Raw genomic sequence first — 13499 nt, 5'->3', positions numbered from 1 at the left:
AAAGGTTTGTGCTAATATTGTCTAAACGAGACATTATGCCTATATCTTGTACTCTAAGTAACTACTATGAAGACAATACTCAATGTATTAACTATTCTAAGTCTCTTACTAAACTAAACTGTTTTGAAACTGTTTTATTTTTACTTCTCCTTAAAATAAAAAATAAATAAATATAAAATAATATATCTGGTGGCTCAGCAAAAGTGAGAATGTAGATGCAAAACATGCACAGCCCTGCGGTCACAGTACGGTGTGGAGCCTTTGTGAGTCTGCACATCTCTGGCAAATCCTGCTATTCCTAAAGCAGGGCGTCTTCTGTTTCACTGCTGGAATAGAAATAGTGCAGCGAGAAGCAATGGTTGAGAACTGAACTGAACACAGGAGTGTGGAGCACTGGTCTCAGAGTCACAGGCTGACAGAGCAGTGTGAACATTTTTGGTCAGTGCTAACACTTGCAATTGAAAGGTTGCTCAGCTGTGACACGGAAGCGTAAACAGCATGCAGATGGGTTGGGAATATGGGAAGAAAATCTAGATGACACTCACATGCAAATGACTAATTTGCTCAAAAGATCTATGAGCTCAGTGTTGAAGTTTGCACATAGTTGTTTGAATTTTGATGGGAGCTAGAGTGTCTCAGCTCACACAGCACAAATGAGATATGTCAGGCACATTGTTAATTCTGACCACTGACTTTTTAGCCAGAACCTCAATTTTCTTTCTTCTTAACTCTAAAATTTTACGTGATTTCTCATGCTTAGTCATATATTCTCCTCTCCTCAAGTTTACTGAGAGGATGGAAAATACATGAAATAAAAGGATATACAAAGTTTCAGCAATTACACGGTACAGGTATGGTGTGGATATCTGAAGTCATAGGAAGTGGGTTTCTCAGTGTTAGGTTGGAAAATAAGTAGGTTAGATGCGAAGGGACCTGGGAATAAAGATTTATAAGAAGTACATGTATTTGTAAAGGGAACTATTTAGTATTTTAACATAATACATAACCGGAGAAGTGAGGTACTGGAAAAGATCTGGAATTAAAATGTGATCAAAGAAGAATGAAAGGGCATAGAGTGGGATTTTGGATTGCACATATGTATTTCTATTATTTGTAGAGACTGAGATTTTGTGGAGAAACCTAAAATATGTATAAAGAGTAAAGTGAGGGGCTGGGGATTTAGCTCAGCGGCAAAGCGCCTGCCTGGCAAGCGCAAGGTCGTGAGTTCGGTTCCCGGTACCGGAGAAAAACCAAAAAAAAAATAAAAAATAAGAGTAAAGTGAAACGTCATACTAATTAAGGGAGTAGATATTTGTCAAGTAGGAAGGGGATCAAGACATGGAGAAACTACCCCTCAGACAAAGGACTCCTGTCTAGAACATATGAAGAATTGAAAAATCAGCCCCCCAATTCAAAGACCCAATCACAAAATGGGCATCTAAGATAAATACGCACTTCTCAGATGAAGAAATACTAATGCCAAATAAATATATGAAAAACTGTTCAATATCATTGGTCATTTGAGAAATGCCAATTAAAACAGCACTGAGATTCCATCTGACCCCAGAAAGAATGGCCATCGTCAAGAAATCACCCATAACAAATGCTGCAAGGGCTGGGAAGACAGGAACACTTCTCTCTGTTGGTGGGTGTGTAGACTTGTGAAACCACTGTGCAAATCAGTGTGGAGATTCCTCAAATAACTAGGATTAGAGGCCCCATTTGACCAAGTGATTACCCTTCCGGGTATTTTTCTAGAAGAACTGAAAACATCATACCACAGCGATATATGTGCACCAATGTTTATAGCAGCTCAATTTGTAATAGATGAATCTTGGGAACATCCCAAATGCTCATCAACCAAGGAATGGATAAAAAAGATGTGATATTTTATACAAAGGAGTACTACTCTGCTATAAAAAAGGATAAACATGAGGCTTTTATAAGTTAATAAATGCAACTTGAGACCATGCTCATAAGGGAAATAGATCAGACTCACATGTATGAACATCATATTGTCTTCCTAGTGTAAGAAGCTGAAAAAGTAAATAAGATCCAAAATATGCAAAAGATACTGTGAAAGAGAAAGAAACTGCTCAAAAGGAAAGAAAAACTAGGATAAGGGAAGAAAAAAAATATAAACTAGACAGGTGATATAATTATAGTACTAATTTCTATTAGTTCATTGAAAGGAATACTTTGTGCTTTACTGCTTCATCAGTTTTGCATGCTTAAATCTTGTAATCTGAGCAACTATTTTAAAGATAACAATACACAATATAACAACCATTGTTAAGTTCCTATCATCTTGTTTTGAATTCTATATCATTGTTTTTACTGCTTTTTTCTTTTTAAAATAAAAAAGAGATGGAGAGAGGGGAGGAAGGAGAAGGAAAGGGAATGAAAAAGCAATTAAAATGCGTCTACACCTGCATCAATTCCATGCGAAGAAGGTAAATATGTATGCACTGCAAACATGTACTAATAGAAAATTCTAAGGCTAACATTTCTTTCTTAAACTGTAATCCTAGCACTCTGAGGGCTAAGTGAGGAGGATCACCAGTTTGAGCCCAGCCTGTGCAATTTACAACTTGTTGATATTCTGTCTCAAAATTTAAAATAAAAATAAACAGAGGGCTGGGATGTAGCTCAGTGAGAAGGCACTGGGGTCAGTCTCCAGTACCATCAAAAAAAGAAAAATATCAGTGCTTCCATATCTGCTCAATTCTAAATATACAACTTATAGGTGGCCTGGGAGGGATCCAAATTACTTTTACCCTCATGATGCAAAAATACATTTACACACACGGTTCCAGGATATTGGCTGACAACATGCTGTTCCGTCCTCTTAAACAAACTCTATCCCAATGAGAGGACAATGTAGAAAGAAGGGATTTCATAAAACGTGAATAGAAAAGAAACAATGATATCAGTAGAAGCACAGAATCTGAGCAAGTGTTGGAAAGTTGGAGTGATTAAAAACATAGGAAACTGAAAGCTATAGAGCTGAAACCACAGCATAACTGACACAGGAAATGGCTAGAGCTGGAGGTAGAGCACTGAGTAGTCAGAGAACCTGGTGTTCTCAAGTGTATCATGCAAACTCTAGGGACGAGGACAGGGGTAGAAGTCAATGTTATTCATCATCCCAGGGCAAGAGCAGAGTGATTCATCCTCATCAACACTTTGTCTCTAACCTCCAGCGTGTAGCACAAGTATTTATCTCAAGGTTGAAATTGAATTATTATAACCTAAAGAAATAAAATTATGCTTTGAGGTAGCAAAGTTGGGGTTTTTAATTGGTTTGATCACGCTCAGTGTAATGGTTTGGGGGATGGAGGGGGAAGGATTTCCAAGCTGTAACATTTGCCTGGGGTGTTCATGAAAGAAGGGCTATAGTTCTCCTGACCTCCAGCATTTATACAGCTCAAAATAACCCAAGTGAGAAAACTCGCAGAAGCACAACTTTCCAGGGCATACAAAAGTCAACAGCATACAAGGCACTGTTATAATCAGTTATGCTCATCTTCTTCAATAGTTTGCGTGGCGTACATTCAATCTGGTGCTAACAGTTTCTGAAAGCACTGGCAGGTTTCATCAGCACATGGCTCAGAGACCCACAGCCCCTCTCTCTGCTTCACTGTGTCCTCTCAATCTACAATCGATGTCCTCACAGGCTTCTCTCTGATCAGGAGTCCGAAGAAGTAGAATGGCTTTGGTTACAGGTGATTTGATACGTAATATCGGCGGTACCTGAAGAAGAATAACCCCAGCATTTTATTCTCAGTCTTCACTGACCAGGAAGGAGAATTCAGGATGACTAGAGGTGAGGGTCTGCTGCAGTCCACAGGCAGTGGGGTTACATGGCTGGACGGCCTTAGACTTGGAGATCTCGGTGTCTCACACGAAGACCTATCAGGGTATTCTTGTGGAAGAAACCCTGAGCGATCAAATGGATGGGATGAAGTTTTTAGTGGATGTCAGTAGTTTCTGTTTCCAGCTGCACACGGACCCAGGCACAGAACAACCAAGGGATCAAAGACAGAGGGTATGCAGGGACCCAAAAAGCATGGATCCCTTGCACCAAGTTTGACCTACTGTTAATATTCTGGACTTTCAACCTGACCAGATGAGAGACTGAAAGTGAGCCGTTCACTCTCCACCATGCTTCAGGAGAACAGCCAGCCACATGAAGTTAAAGTTTAAGGAGCTCTTCTCCCCTGGTAGGTTCTTGTGAGAGTAACACACGTCCTGAGTATGAATATACTTTCCTGTTCCCATGGTCTGGACCAGCACTACTCACAGAAGGTTAAAAAAGTGCCTGATTTGTCTCCATGAGATCTGCACAAGGTCAGCTTATGTGAAGAAGATGCAAGAATGGGAATGGTCCACTGGGGCTCTTTGGCCCTAACACATGCAACCTCCTGTGGAAACTGATGGCTTGGAGAGTAATAGGAGGACATTATTCTCAAGCATAACTGTAACTCCTGTTTAAACGTCTAAAACATGGGGTGTAGCACCTGCGGAGCTTTGATGATGGCCTGAAGATGCAGTGTAGGTTTTGAACAGACACCCAGCCTTTTTATGATGTGTCCCCAGTGGGCAGAATGCATTGTTCTAAAAGCTAAGGGCTCTAAGTAGAACTGGCTCCACTCACCGTGATTCCCAGTGACTACATTCCTGCAACTAGTTTCTGCTTTTTAAGGTCTGTTCGCTTCAGAGGACACAATAGTTGTGCCACTGATACAAAATTTGTGTGTACCAGCTGGTCACTTTGCATTCTTTGGGCCAGAGAAAAAAGAAATGACCTATATACAGGATGACTGACCATGATTATCATGAGAAGATACGGCTGCTGTTACATTTTGGGGGAATGAGAAGAAGATGTCTATGACTAAGAACATTTAACGTAGTGTTCCATGCCTGCTGATAGCTATAAATCAGCAGTTATGTAAACCAGAACTTTTTGGATGAGCGGATTAGACTATTAGGCTTGCTGTCCAGTGCAGAAGCAAGTTAAGAATATGTCACAGAGTAACGGATAATGAATATACATGGACACATCTTATTCTTGTAGCATTCCCCTTTTTATAACCCTCCTCATTTTAATTTTTAAACTGTGTCCCACCACCATCTTGAAAAATCAATGCCAAAATAGAGGGCATTAGAAGCCTAAGTGAATCTAAGCCCATAGACTGTAGCAGACATGCTTTGTGCCATTGCACATGTTCTGAGAGCAGCCCTCCCCCAAGGACCAACAAGTTCATGCACAAACGTCCAGATCCTTTACTTGTCCTGTGAGCTACTTCTAAGGCACATAGGTAACACCGGCTTACAGAGCTTTTTCTTAAAGATGAAATTCCTGCTCCTGCAGCTGCTGGTAGCTTAATAATACACACATCGCTGGCTGCTTTCCTTCATTGGTTTACGTCTCCATCTACTTTTCTTCCCTTTGCAAATGGACTGACTCCACCGAAAGGATTCTTACAGCATCTCCGTCTGGGGTACCCAAGCGAACACAGGCCTTAATTCTTATTTTGGTGAGTAACTATCATTTTGTGCTTGTGGTATCTCTACATTAGAGGAATCCGTCATTTGGCTGTTTGCAGATCTCCAAGGGATGCCCCCCAAGACTTTCTGTCTAAGTGTCCTCCTCCCAGCAGCAATCTCTGATGGATATGCTCATTGTCATCTATGGTTTGCCAGAGATGCAGGCATCAGTTTCCACCCCCAGCATTATTGCAATGACATGAAGAAAAAGTTTATTTGTGGTTAAAAAAAAAAAAAAAAAAGAATACTGCACTGCCAGAGGAGTAGTGATGAGGAATGAAGACAAACTGAGGGGCAGCAGGATGCAACTATTCCTCCTCCCGAGCTCCTCCTCACACTCTTCTTTGACAAAAAATTCTATCTGTCTTCTAGGATCAGATCAGCTTTTCACTCCTCAGTGAAACCATTCATTAAATTTTTAGAATCTTCTGATTCTGAATCCTGTATATTCCCTGTGCCACCCATTTATCATAAAATAGAGAAAACAGAGAATGTATAAAGTCGGGGCTATTTCTCCAAATTTTATATATTATGCCTTTCCTGAGAGTAGGGGCAAGGTAAGAATTTCTCCGTATCTTTCCCAACGTTCTCAGCATATTGCTAGTCATTTAAAATTTCTCCACGGTCACTTTAGAAAGAGAACACTTTGATGAAGCTTCCATCTATGGCTATGAATCATCCCCCACCCTAACAAAGTTTGGAGCAGTAACCATCAGTCTTTTTGAGCCAAAGTTTACTCTCAGAGCTTCTAAAGCTGAAGAAAAATAACGCCAGTTCTTTACAACCTGCATTCTCCTCTGCTTTACTGCCTCTTTCTGGTTGTCCTAAGTTCCCTCTCTGGCAGGGTCACTCTGAGGCTAACTGCAAAAATGTATTTGAGATTTCCATGAACACTTTGTGTGAGGGCAAAGCCATGGCGGTGATTACTCAGCTCCAAAGAATTACTGATGTTAAAACCTGTATATCTTGTGCCCATGCTGGAGAGTAGAGCCTAAAAGTGCTCTTGATAGCATCATCTTAGCAGCACTTAAACCTTAAAAAGCGCAACAGGAAAATTTTCATCTTGAAGCCAATTGTGTTTGCCATCGTCAGTCTCTCTCAAGTCCACACGTGAAGGAGCTGTTCGCAGTTATCACGCACCGTAGGGGTGTCCTGGTCCCAGGGAAGAGTCCATCGGCGCACTGCGGAGAGCAGATCAGGCGCTAACGTGGGCCGTGCCTCAGCTTCTCCGGAACTCTGAATGCCACGTGGGGGAACATTTTGCAAAAGCAGCGCGAGAAATCATCAATGGCTGAAAGCAACAACTGGTACAAAGAAATCAGTAATTTTCGTGTGTTTTTAAGAAACGTATCTTACTTATTTTAGGTGTTTTAGGATGTATGATAACGTGCAGCTCAGTCACCTTTACTTTGGAGAGAAACACAAAAGCAACTCAAAATAATGGTAATATATGCTTCTTTTCTCTCTTGTCTCGTAGCCGCCTACACAGTAGAATGGGACTCTGGCCTCTCATGTTCTTGTTTATGTAGATATAAACTTCCTCTGGGCAATGAGAGCATAAGTTTTGAATTTTGAAGAATGTCCTAATGTTTAAGACAGTCATAAACCCTTAAAAATCTCTACGTTCTGTCATGCATTTCCACTTCAAAATAGCTACGTTAGTGCTCACCGCAGTCAAAGCTTGTCAGTGTTGCCCCGTTCTGGCAATGTTGGCCTCATATGTTTTAAACGTCATGTTTTTGTCCTAATTAAGAACAGCACAAAACAAGGTATCTGTCAATAAAGATTTGAGGTTAAAGCTTACCTTACATATTTTCTTTCAGATCAATTGCAAACAGGGATGTAAAAAAGGCAACATTACTTAGAAGTGATGAATTTTCTTCTCGCCAAGAAAGTAAAACTTCATTTTTAATGTTAACCAGTGTTTGGTGCATTCACAGAATTCTTTGGTATTGCAAATACCCCTAATGAAGAATTTTGCAATATGATCTGCTTTGCAGAGACTTCTCAGGAATGATGTCTGAAATTACGCCATTACCTTTCTCACTGTCCTGTGCACTATGGTGTCATATTTCTGGACCGAAATCACTCATTTGAGTAGCACAAAATGTGAATAGAGGCCACGCTAACATTTATGAAGAAAAAATGGGAAAGAAAATCCTCAACCCTAATGCATGCAAAATGCCTCACTCTTTTTCCCCTGCATTATATGTATAAAACTTGAGTCTGAGACTTTTTTTCCCTAATCCTCCTAAAGCCTTTATTTTGTTCTGGGTCTGTTAGATTTTCCAGTCATTTGAATAAAACCCTTATCTCCTTTTGTCTGACAGTTCTCTACAATAAGTGTATTAGCTCATGTGACATGCATTTATTGTTATAAGTTTTTAAACAGTGGATATCTTGTTTTCTTTTTCAAAAAATTATAAGCTAGGACACAGGCTAATTTGAATGCTTGTATTTTGAAGAATTTTATGTACAGAAGAACTCAGAACATATGGCTGATGCTTTTAATATCTAATTATATGAAGTACATGTAGAGCAAAAAACATGTCTATTTATTTGTAATGTACTGCTCTAAGTGAGACAGATATACTTTTTCAAATATAGTTTATATGTGGATGCTAAGACTGGTGTCACAAAACTGTAGAAATAAAAGACTAGGAATACTAGTACATATTCTGGTACCTCCCCAATGGCTGGGAACTTTTGTCCTTTTTTGAAAAAGCTCCTTGGAAATATGGCATTTTTGTTGTAAGTTTTTTGATACTTACCTACTTCTAATTTTCTTCAGTAAAAGATTTTAGCCTTTGTATCTCACTCCTTGTTGTATTTGATTTAATGATTAACCATTGATTTTATAAAAGGTGTGACAGTCTTTAAGAAATAAAAGAGATACAAGAGTATCTTTTTCAGTTGAAATATGCTCATTTAAAAATATATTCCTCTTTTCTCATCCCTTCACTGGAAAAACATCTCCTCAAACATCTCATTACATAATCAGCTTTCGAACCAATCCATCCTGTTCAAATTGAGTCTCTTAAAACCATTTCTTATTATTTACAATCATACAATCAACAGCTTTTACTCTGCAAATTCCAGATAACCACCTGAACTCTTCAGTCTTGTTATGTGGAGATTTCCTGTCTATGTTTTCACTCTGCATATGTCAATGTTTCATGATGAAACCATAGATTTTTCGCCTTCAAAGAATATAGCTACACCCCTGTTTATTTCTCTAGACAATCTAATACTACTTCTTAATTTGTCCTGTCTAATTTGACATACCTAAATTCCATAATACCATACTGGTTCTCTCTCTCTCTTCCTTCCTCCATGTCCTCCTTCCTTCATGTGTTCCTTCCTTCCTTCCTTCCTTCCTTCCTTCCTTCCTTCCTTCCTTCCTTCCTTCCATCCTTTTTATTTCTTTTTTGTGTACTTTTGTGGATAACCCTACAGTCCCATCAAGAAGTTTGCCCTGGCAGACACCAAATGTCTGAAAACTTACCTGGTCTTCCCATGAGATCCCCATGTCTTCTTTACATAAATACAGCCTCACCTCTGGCTCCTGTAGTAACCTTTTCTTACCTCTCTCATAGGAGAACCTATATTGTATTGAAATTATCTGCTTCAGTAGCTGTACCTACTTCCTGAATGCAAATTCTTCAGTATTAAGAACTGGACTTATTAATTTCTATACTCTCAGCATTTAGCAAAGAGTCACTGCATACACATTTTGTGGAACTGAATTATATATATTAACGTTGGCATCACATGGAGTGATACTTAATGACATACAGAGACACTTAAAAGAAAGAAGATGCCACAGAATCACAGCCGTTTACCTGAGGTTATGACTCGAGAGTTTTCAAGACTAAAGGAAAGCATGGTGGAAAACCCATAATGCTTTGTAAGCAAAACCATAAATATGCTTACCTTTAATTCACTCTTAATTATGCTCTCCACTGTTTACCTGAAGCAATGAGGGCCTCATTTATCTTGAGTTATGTACACATATGGATTTGGGGGTGAAATTGTTTAAGCATACCAAAATATATTTAGATCTTACTCTTGTAGCATAGATGAGCAAAACTTTGGTTGTCCAAATATATTCACTGTGACAATTCTAGGCAGATAGTGCTTGGAGATATGCAGTAAGCACCCACTTGGATTTTTCCTTTCAGTTTTACTTAAGCTCTTGTTTTATGATGTCTTTGAATTAATGTGTTTTGTAAGCTTTAGTTTTGGGGTGGGCTAAATTTTATTTTTTTTATTTTAAGAAATAAAAGAAGGAAAATATTAACAAACAGACATCCATTTACAAAATAGCATAAGAACAATACAAACAAAACAGGGTTACAAACAAAGTTGTAGGAAATTAACCATGGTTGTTGTATTAGTTACTGATAGCTTCAAAGTGGTGTCTCAAGAAAACAGAGACAAAAGTTTGATCAAACAAGTAATCGTTAACTGTTCCTTTCTACAGTGCAATAGAAGACAGTAGTACAACTATGTTAGCTACCCTGTATATACATACTTACATAATTTCCCCTTCTTTCCTTCTCTTTTCCCACACCTCAGTTGCCCTTTACTTTTGAGCATTTTCCTTTCATTTCACAATGTCTATCATATCTCCTTGTTTTTATTCACTCTTTCAGGTCCTACACTAGTGAGACAATACTATGCTTTCCCATGCAGATCTGATTTATTTCACTTATGAGTATGGTCTCTAGTTGTGACCATTTACCTATAAAAGCCTCAAGTTTATCTTTCTTTATAGCTGAATAATATTCCTTTATTTTAAACCTGTAAATGAAATCCTGATAGGTGTGATGGCACTGAGGATAGTGCAGGAAGGATTGTTTGACCAAACAGCCAAAGTTACTGCTCATTAAATGAAAACATCAAATGAATTCACCTTAGTAGAAGGATAGAAATAATGCTGTGAAAGTCTTCCAAAGGAAAGAAAGTCTCAAGTCTGCAGAACTACTGTGCATCACTCAAGTGTGTCATACAATAATTTCTATAATAAGGAAGATTAATAAGATATGTTTTATGTATTAATTTTTATGGCCTCAAATTTCTATAAATTTCAAGTATTCAATAATTATAACAATGTAAAGTCTAAGCATTTATTGAATAGCACTTTTATGTACACCTTTATTTTAGAAATTTGATTTTGAAGCTGGATGTAGTGGCGCATGCCTGTAATTCCAGTACTCCAGAGGCTGAGGCAGGAAGATTATTGTTAGTTCAAGGCGAGCCTGGGCTGGAAAGAGAACTGCAGAGTGAGATCCTGTCTCAAAGAGACAAAAAAAAAAGGAAATTTGATATTGATTTGATAATTTTTAATTTAGATACTGCTTTTCAGGATCAAATGATCATCTGAATAAAACCAAAATTATTTGTTCCAGTTGAAATAAATTTTTTTTGCATATGTCAGCAAAACAACTTAGAGACACCAATAAAGATGTTTCCCAGTTCAGGCCAGGTTAGGAGAAGAGCGACTGGATTTACCTTCTGAAATGAAAGAGATTCATATTGGATGTATCACAGGAGATGAAAAATACTTAAGACCTTGGAGATGAGGTGTGAAATATTTAAAGATAAAGAGGAGTACAGTTTGAAACATACTGGCTAGAGCTAGAATGAACACAATAAACACAAAATGAAAACTGAAAGTCCAAGACGGACTTGTACAGTAAGAAAATGTCTGTAATTGTTTCATTTATCCGAAAAGGTTCCTGATGTTTTAACGAAGTCCTCAGACAAGCAGTGAGGTAGAACACAAAGATTTTCTCTCCCCTTCATGTAACTTGTGTGTGTTGGTCTGGCTTTTTGTTGGTTGCTATTAATGTTGCTTATTCTTTTCTTTTGCAGTGTCCTTTTCCTTTGAATTTATACAGCTAAGCACAGCTTGCTGAATTGGATTAAAAGAGGACATGGTGAAGGACTGAATCGGTGAGTGGCAGTGGAAGAACTGCCCATCACGGTTCCGGAAGCTCTTCAGTCTAAACCAGGGAGTTTTAAGCAGACTAATGATGCACTGAAGACTTACAGCGCTCCACATGTCTAAAGCACAACTCAGGACATTTGCTGCCACCATTTACTTCCTAAACGGCACTGGAACATCTCCCGCTGGCGAGGCGTGTAGCTGTGGAGGGGCGAAAACTGCCAGCTTAGGAAATATCCAAGTCCCTGGAACTGCAGTCCCTGCATTTGTCACAAGATTCACAGAAAATGTGAATCTTGCCCTTAAAGAGTCACTGAAAGTTTCTCAGGGTTTACTTAGATCTACAGACAAAAATTCAAATCTTTCAACTTTTCTCTTAGCATCTTTCCAGTGTACTTTATTGGCTAGTAGTTATTATGATCCAAGCAGTCATGCTTATATAATTTAATGGCCTGTATCTTTGTAAATAATCCATAGTAATTTCATCTTCATGATATAAGTTTATCACTAATATAATGGGCTTCATTTCTGGATGATACTTTTTTTTTTTTTTCTGATACCGGGAATTGAACTTACAACCTTGCACCTGCCAGGCAGGTGCTGTGCCACTGAGCTAAATCCCCAGCCCCTGGGCTTCATTTCTTATATTTTAAAATCAGTATTGCTCTTGGGGAAAATCCTAAAATTACAAGCTCACAGAAACTGTACTATAGTAAGAAATGCCATACAGACACATCCGTGCACATGCACACAGACCTACACACATGGCTGTCGTATGAGGAGGTTTCAGAAAGTGTGTGAGCTGCTTCTACACACATGCCCAATTTTACCTGCTACTGTTTCCTACTAAAAAGTTCAAGGTTTCAGACTTTTTTTCCTTCACCAAACAATAGATCGTTTTAGACACTACAGCAACTGATTTACAAACCCCATGAGATATACATATGTAATACCTCGGTAACATACCCGGTCTTCCTGTTGCAATCATTTCAGGACTGATGGTTTCTATGGAAAGGTGAGAAGGGTGCATGAAGACTCTTTCTTACCTACCTTTTCCACACAAGATCAGAGGGACCCAGTGTAAACACCTCATGGAAATACCAGCAATGAAAGCTGACTGACACCAGGGTGACTTACATAAAAGCAACTCGAGCACAGATGAACTGGGTTTGAATGCAGAAGACTGATTTCAGTTCAGGGCAGTCAGGATGGGAATTGTATCTGTGATAATAATAACACATGGCAGACAGAAGCTATTTTTAAAAGAACTGCGTGTAGGCCAGAGCGTTACTCGGTGGGGAGGAAAAAAAATCGGCATTTCAGTCTTTAGTTCCTTATCGGTCATTTTTGCATTTCCAGATAAATTTCTTGAAAAACTGACTCCATTTTCACCAACTAATTGCTCCTTCTGCATTTTTAAATATAACGCACTTGAGCTTCTATATTTCCAACTACAACCCAATGATTTCTCAACCACATAAAACTGATATTTTTATATCCCGATTATAAATCCGCCAAGTACCTCTGAACCAGAGAATATTCCCACCTGCCCTCGCATGGCAGAACACTACCAATCAGTCAGGGTCTATCTTCTTTTTCCGTCAGTGTGCATTTACTTTCACTGTACGTGACGTGAGTGGGTTAGACCACTTCCCACGCCCGACCCGTAATTCCTCAGTGAACTCCACGTTCTTTCAGTGCTGGAGTATCACTTTGGGGACAGACAGCGCGCTTTCAAAGCTTACAGATCATACCGAGTTACTGCCGCAGTCACCCACAACCTTTCTTACCAACAACAGCAGAGAATTCGCATCCATAGGCTTGCATCTCTGCTGTGCTTCCTCGTTGACTGCCACAGGTGAAAAATATCTATTTCAAGGATTGTTAGTAAATTTAGTCATGTTTTCATATATTTACTGGCTATATATGCATTGTTTTCTAATCTTTATTTATTTAATTATTTATTTTTGTCTTGTTGAGACAGGGTCTCCCTATGCAG

The sequence above is a fragment of the Chinchilla lanigera genome, unplaced genomic scaffold (genome assembly GCF_000276665.1).
Source record: "Chinchilla lanigera isolate Chin_1 unplaced genomic scaffold, ChiLan1.0 scaffold00020, whole genome shotgun sequence".
NCBI classification, from domain to species: domain Eukaryota; kingdom Metazoa; phylum Chordata; class Mammalia; order Rodentia; family Chinchillidae; genus Chinchilla; species Chinchilla lanigera.
The sequence above is the reverse complement of the archived record's forward strand: the minus strand, read 5'-3'. Positions refer to the sequence as shown.